This window comes from Budorcas taxicolor, chromosome 13 (assembly GCF_023091745.1).
Source record: "Budorcas taxicolor isolate Tak-1 chromosome 13, Takin1.1, whole genome shotgun sequence".
Classification (NCBI taxonomy): domain Eukaryota; kingdom Metazoa; phylum Chordata; class Mammalia; order Artiodactyla; family Bovidae; genus Budorcas; species Budorcas taxicolor.
The window spans coordinates 74,722,647-74,729,612 of NC_068922.1; positions in this window are offsets into that span (position 1 = coordinate 74,722,647).

The following is a 6,966-nucleotide window of genomic DNA, read 5'->3' on the forward strand; positions in this document are numbered from 1 at the left end:
CATTTTACCTTGTTAAGTTTGTAACTGTTTCTCTGTATTATTGAATCTATTATGCTAGATTAAATTATTAGTATCTCTATGTTATCTTTGCATTATCAAACCTATTATTTGAATTTCACTAACTGTCCCACTAATGCCAGTTAGAGCAAAAGAAACAAAAAAGATTTTTTTTCTGGTCCAGAAACCAGTCTAGGGTTTTATGTTGCCTTTTAGTTTTCAAATCTCTTCCATCTCCTTTAATCTGCAACATTTCTTCAGTCTTTCTTTGTCTTTCCTGACCTTGACATTTTTTAAGAGTTCAGGCCGTTTATTTTAAGGACCATCCCTCATCCAGGCTTTCTGATGTTTCTTCATTGTTAGACTCAGGTCAAACATTTTTGGCAGGAATATGCAGAAGTGACGCTGTGTCCTTCTCGGCCAGTAATTTTCTTTTGACTAGAACCTCTACAATATTATGTGAATAAATGCATTTTTCCAGGCAAAAGAATTAATATCTCTTATTTCCAGATCTCAAAGGATCCACATGATGTGATAAAGGCCCAGAAGTTCTTCATTCCTCTGTGCTGGTCTTGGTGGGAATCCTTGCTCAATAAGATGCTCTGAGGGAGGCAGGGAGGCATTGAGAGTTGGGCCATGCCCTCTCCCAGGCCATTTCCTACACCTTCATCCCCCTGTCCCCTGCCCCACTCCCTTCTCTGCCACCTCTTTAACTGCTACTCATCCTAAGGACTTTAATTTAAATCTTACTCCCCTTCCCCATTTAGAATAGAGACTTTATTTGGGGGGGGGGCTCCAAAATCACTGCAGATGGTGACTGCAACCATGAAATTGAAATTTACTCCTTTATGACCAACTGAGACAGCATATTAAAAAGCAAAGACATTACTTTGCCAACAAGGGTCCATGTAGTCAAGCTATGGTTTTTCCAGTAGTCATGTATGGTTGTGAGAGCTGGACTATAAAGAAAGCTGAGCACCAAAGAATCGATGCTTTTGTACTGTGGTGTTGGAGGAGACTCTTCAGAATCCCTTGGACTTCATGGAGATCCAACCAGTCAACCCTAAAGGAAATCAGTCCTGAATATTCATTGGAAGGACTGATGCTGAAGCTGAAACTCCAATACTTTGGCCACCTGATGTGAAGAACTGACTCATTGGAAAAGATCCTGATGCTGGGAAAGATTGAAGGCAGGAGGAGAAAGGAACGATGAAGGATGAGATGGTTGGATGGCATCACTGACTCAATGGACATGAATTTGACTAAGCTCCAGGAGTTGGTGATGGACAGGGAAGCCTGGCGTGCTGCAGTCCATGGGGTCGCAAAGAGCCAGACACGACTGAGCTCGTGAACTGAACTGATAGGAGAACAGACTATGGATTCAGACTACTTGGCTCCAAATCCTGGCTCTGCCGTTTACTAGCTGTGTGACCTTGGACATGATACCTAACTTCTCTGTGCCTCAGTTTCCTCCTTTGTAAAACAGAGATAGTAAAAAGACCTGTCTCAAAAGATTATTGTGAATGTTGCTAAGTTAAAATATCTAAAACACCTAGAACAGTGCCTGCCAATAAGCATTAATTAGCTGGCAGTAGCTTGCCAGCCTATGGCACACTCTTAAAAAAAATTTTTTTTAAAATTTGTTTATTTGACTACAGTGTGTCTTAGTTGTCGCACACAGGATCTTTTAGTTGTGGCTTGTGGAATCTGGTTCCCTGACCAAGGATGGAACCTGGGCCCCCTGCTTTGGGAGCATGGAGTCTTAGCCACTGTACTGCCAGGGAGGTCCCTGCACTCTTATAGAACTGTGCTTTCCTGTCTTAAAATTACCTTTCCAATCAGAGGCTGTGCAATGGAATATGAGGGAAAATTTGGGAGTTACCGCCTAATCTCACAGCTGAGGATAAAGGGGTACTAAATATAAAGCAGGGGCCCTTGACCTGAGGTTCACAAACTGGGAAAAACCTACTTCCTTATTTTCATTTACCTCTTACTGAAATTAAACTTTTCTTTCAATTAGGAATGTAGTCAACAAACAATAATGTTAGCAGATCTTGCTATGTTGTCTCCAACAGAGAGCACAGATATTTCAAGTCACATTACAGTTGTGAGGGAGGTCTTGAATTATTGTTTATGCTCATCATTATTTTGAAATTAATGTAAATTTTAGGCTTGCCACAAGATCTTATTATTTAAACCATTAATTAAGAAGCATATTCAGTGCTATATCACACCTTTGTATTTCTAATATTTTGATGACTGTATTTCAATATAATTAGTTTTCTTTGTAACCTTATCTATCATATTTTATGCATTTAAAAACATTTCCTGAGAAGGGTCCATAGTCTTCTCCAGATGGTCAGATAAGTCCATAATGTTATACACAAAAAAACTTAAGAATCCTGTTCTAAAAACAGTATTCAATCACTCTATGACACAAATAGTAGTAATGTTTGATATATCTCCTAAAGCAAAGGGAATAAAAGCAAAAATAAATGAGGCCTAATTAAACTAGAAAGTTTTTGCACAGCAAAGGAACTCATCAACAAAATGAAAAGACAACCTACTGAATGTGAGAAAATATTTACAAATGATATGACCAATAAGGGGTTAATATCCAAAATATATAAACAGCTCATACAACTCAGCATTAAAAGACCAAACAACCTGATTAAAAAATGGGTGGAAGACCTGAATAGACATTTTTCCAGAGAAGAAATGCGATAGCCAACAGACACATGAGAAGATGCTTACCATCGCTAATCACCAGGAAAATGCAAATCAGAACCACAAGCTATCACCTCACACCTGTCAGAATGCCTCTCATCAGAACACAAGCAACAGATGTTGGCAGGGCTGGGGAGAAAAGAGAACTCTCATATGCTTTTGATGGGAATGTAAATTGGTGCATCCACTGTAGGAAAGAGTAGGCAGGTTTCTCAAAAAACTAAAAACTGGAAATTCCATGGCAGTCCAGTGGTTAGGATTCCATCCTCTCACCGCTGAGGGCCTGGGTTTAACCCCTGGTTGGGGAACACAAACCAAGTGGTACAGCATTAAAAAAAAAAACACCAAAACCCTAAAAATAGAACTACCATATGTTTCAGCATTTCCACTCCTGGATATATATCTACCACCAAAAAGCCCACCACTAATTTAAAAAGATACACACACCTCAGTATTCATAGCAGCATTATTTACAACAGCCAAGATATGGAAGCAACTTAATTGCTCATCAGATGAATTTAGATAAAGATGTGGCTTATATATACAATGGAATAGTACTCAACCATTTAAAAAAAGGAAATTTTGCCATTTGCAACAACATGGTGAAAGAAGTCAGAGAAAGACAAATGTTATGATATCACTTATACGTGGACTCTAAAAGATACAACGAACAAGTGACTATAACAGAAAAGAAGCAGATTCACAGAGATAGAGAACAAACAAGTAGTTACCAGTGGGGAGGGGCAAGATAAGGGTAAGGGGTTAATAAACTATCACACATAAAATAAACTAGAAGGACATACATTCACAGGGAATACAGCCAATATTTTATAAGTATGAATGAAGTATAACCTTTAAAATTGTGAATCACTATGTTGTACACCTGTCACATATACATCAACTTTATTTCAATAAAAATGTGGTCGCTGACTTGAGCTTCCCTTGCGGCTCAGGGTGAAGAATGTGCCTGCAATGCAAGAGACCTGGGTTCAATCCCTGGGTTGGGAAGAATGAGATGAGAAGCTCCCCTCTGGGTATACTAAGAGATGAGTCAGTCATGTCTGAGGACTTTATACATATCGTTATTTAATCCTTGCAACACTGGTATTGCTATTCCCATTTTATAGATGAGAAAATTGAGGCTCAAAGAGGTAGGTAAATTACCCAAGGTCATAGGACAGTATACTAGAAAGGAAATCCGTGCTTTCAGTGACTTCAATATCCTGCTTCCTATGTAAATCCTCTTAGTCTTTCTAGTACCCTGCAAAGTATTAATAAGTATCCTATTCCTCCATTTTACAGATGAGGAAACTGAGACTCAAAGCAGACAAGTTATTTTTTCTCACAGCTAAACAACACAGTCAGGATTCAAACCCATATCTGTCAGGTGCTCAAGCCCGTGTGTGTCCCACTGGGTCCAGCAGAATTACTGAAAGTGGAAGTGTAGCCTTGAAGAGCTGATGGTTTATCAGATATATAACTCAGGCAGACCTTTTCAGGCCATCCATCGGGATTAGATGGTTTGGAAAGAAATCGCTTTTCCTGCTTTTGCTATGGGGTCACAGAGTTCTGTGGGGAACCTCTTTGTGAGTGTGAAATACACACTGGCATCTGAAAGGCTCCATTAGCTGCTATTGTCTAGACAGTAAAAGTAGGAAGCAGGAGATAAAAAAATACACAAGTAGGAAGTTCTGTATTGGGCTCGTGCTGAAACAGAAAGAACCATTATTTTGAAACCATTAATGATGAACTTGGTAAAGATCAAAGTAGTCTTGTGACCTGTAAATCTAATGAAATGAAAATGAGGTAATGGTATGTTTTATAACTATTGAGTTTCTGAGAAACTGGAAATTATCTCAGCATGAATACTGTAAGCGAACAGGGAACAATGGAAGCCATCTAGAAAAGGATCTTTATTCAGCTTTATTTATAGCAGGTATTCGTCTTGTCTTTCAACACGGGGATCACAAAGGAGTCTGTTTCACCTTGCAGGGTGTATGAAAATACAACAGCTGTCACAGTCCCCAACGCTTCCTTCCGAAGAACATAGCATAAAGGAGAGAAAGGCGGAGAGTGCTGTGAAGAGGGGGCTGGATCGCTGGGGCTAGCAAAGGTGACAGGAGGGAAGAGGAAATAAGGAAAGAAGAAAACAATGAAGTGATTTTTCCCACCATCACCCAACCCCTATCCTCTAGACCCAAGCTGTCTAATTTAACTGTAGCCACTAGCGGTACATGGGCTTTCCAGGTGGCGCTAGTGGTAAAGAACCCTTCTGCCAATGCAGGAGATAGAGGAGACCTGGGTTTGATCCCTGGATCCAGAAGATCCCCTGGAGAAGGAAATGGCAACCCACTTCAATATTCCTGCCTGGAGAATCCCATGGACAGAAGAGCTTGGCAGGCTACAGTCCAGAGAGTTGCAAAGAGTTGGACACGACTGAAGTGACTTAGCAAGCACTTTATGTTTATTAGCAGTAAATTAAAAATCCGCTTCCTTGGTTGCACTTACTATCTCCCAAGGGTTTAATAGGCACATGTACTCTGTGGCTACATTATTGGATGGTGTAGATACAGAATGTTTCTCTGAAAAGCACTATTGGGCAGCACTGATAAACATCCAGTTCCACCTAGGAGAATTCAAAGTCTAGGGCAAGTGGAACCCTGTGACTGTATCGTCCTCAGCCCATGGGAAGACAAGAGCAAAATCTTCTGAAGTGGGATATGAGAGTGCCAGGCTCCTGTGTGACCTAGCACATATACTCTCTAGGACTCAGTTTTCTAATTTAATGATTAATATAAATATTTTAGTGGATAATGCCAGCCCACTCCAGTACTCTTGCCTGGAAAATCCCATGGATGGAGGAGCCTGGTAGCCTGCAGTCCATGGGGTCACTAGGAGTCGGACACGACTGAGCGACTTCACTCTCACTTTTCACTTTTATGCACTGGAGAAGGAAATGGCAACCCACTCCAGTATTCTTGCCTGGAGAATCCCAGGGATGGGGGAGCCTGGTGGGCTGCTGTCTACGGGGTTGCACAGAGTCGGACACAACTGAAGCGACTTAGCAGCAGCAGCAGCATAGAAAAACCACATAATTAATTCTTATGATAATCATGTGAGCTATTAGGCCAGTTTTTTTTAAATTGGGATACAGTTGCTTTATAATATCATGTTAGTTTCTACTGTACAATAGAGTGAATCAGCTATATTTGTATACATATATATATCTCCTTCCTCTTATGTTAGGCCTATGTTAACAGAGGAGAAACCAGAAGTTAAGAAAGTGCTCAGGGCCACATGGTCAGGAGCAGAACCTGGCTTCGGACTCAGGCCTCTGACTTCAGAAGCCACATTCCTGCCCACCTAGCTACCCCACTTCCTGCTGCTCGGTTCCTCCTACACAAATGAAAATGCCTTAGTCAGATTCTCCCCACAACAGAAACTGGGACTAGGACTTAAGTGCAACTAGTTTATTTAGGAGGTGGCCCCAGGAAGTGCAGATAGGGGTGTGGGAGAAGTGAAACAGGGAGGGGAAGGAAGCCATTACTGGTTTGGTTAAGGACAAGGCCTACCCTGTGGGCAATGGAGCTTAATCCTGATGGGGAGAGAGTGTGGAACACATGCTTCTGAGTTATCCCACCTAAGGGATGAGGACTGCAAGGAGATCAAACCAGTCAATCCTGAAGGAAATCAACCCTGAATATTCATTGGAAGGACTACTGAAGCTGAAGCTCTAATACTTTGGCCAACTGATCTGAAGAGCCAACTCATTGGAAAAGACCCTGATGCTGGGAAAGATTGAGGGCAGGAGAAGAAGTGGGCAACAGAGAATGAGTTGGTTGGATGGCATCACTGACTCAATGAACATGAGTTTGAGCAAACTCTGAGAGATAGTGAAGGACAGGGAAGCTTGGTGTGCTGCAGTCAAATTCATGGGGTTGCAAAGAGTTGGACACAACTGAATGACTGAAAATGACAAAGGGATGAGGGGGTTAGGATATTCATCCACCAAATCCTTGTCATTGTAGATGGCTGTTCCTAAGGGCACTGACTCTGGCACTTCTGTCCAGACATCCTCAATGCCTCAACAAGCTCTTGTAACCATCCAAGGTCCCCCAGGCAGAGGCCACAGGTGCTTGAAGTAGGGAACAGGAACATGTACATGGAGGGCACGTGAGTGAGGTGCCAACAAGATGCTGCGTAGGAGATTGGATTGAATGCTCTCTCTACTCTAAGAAACTA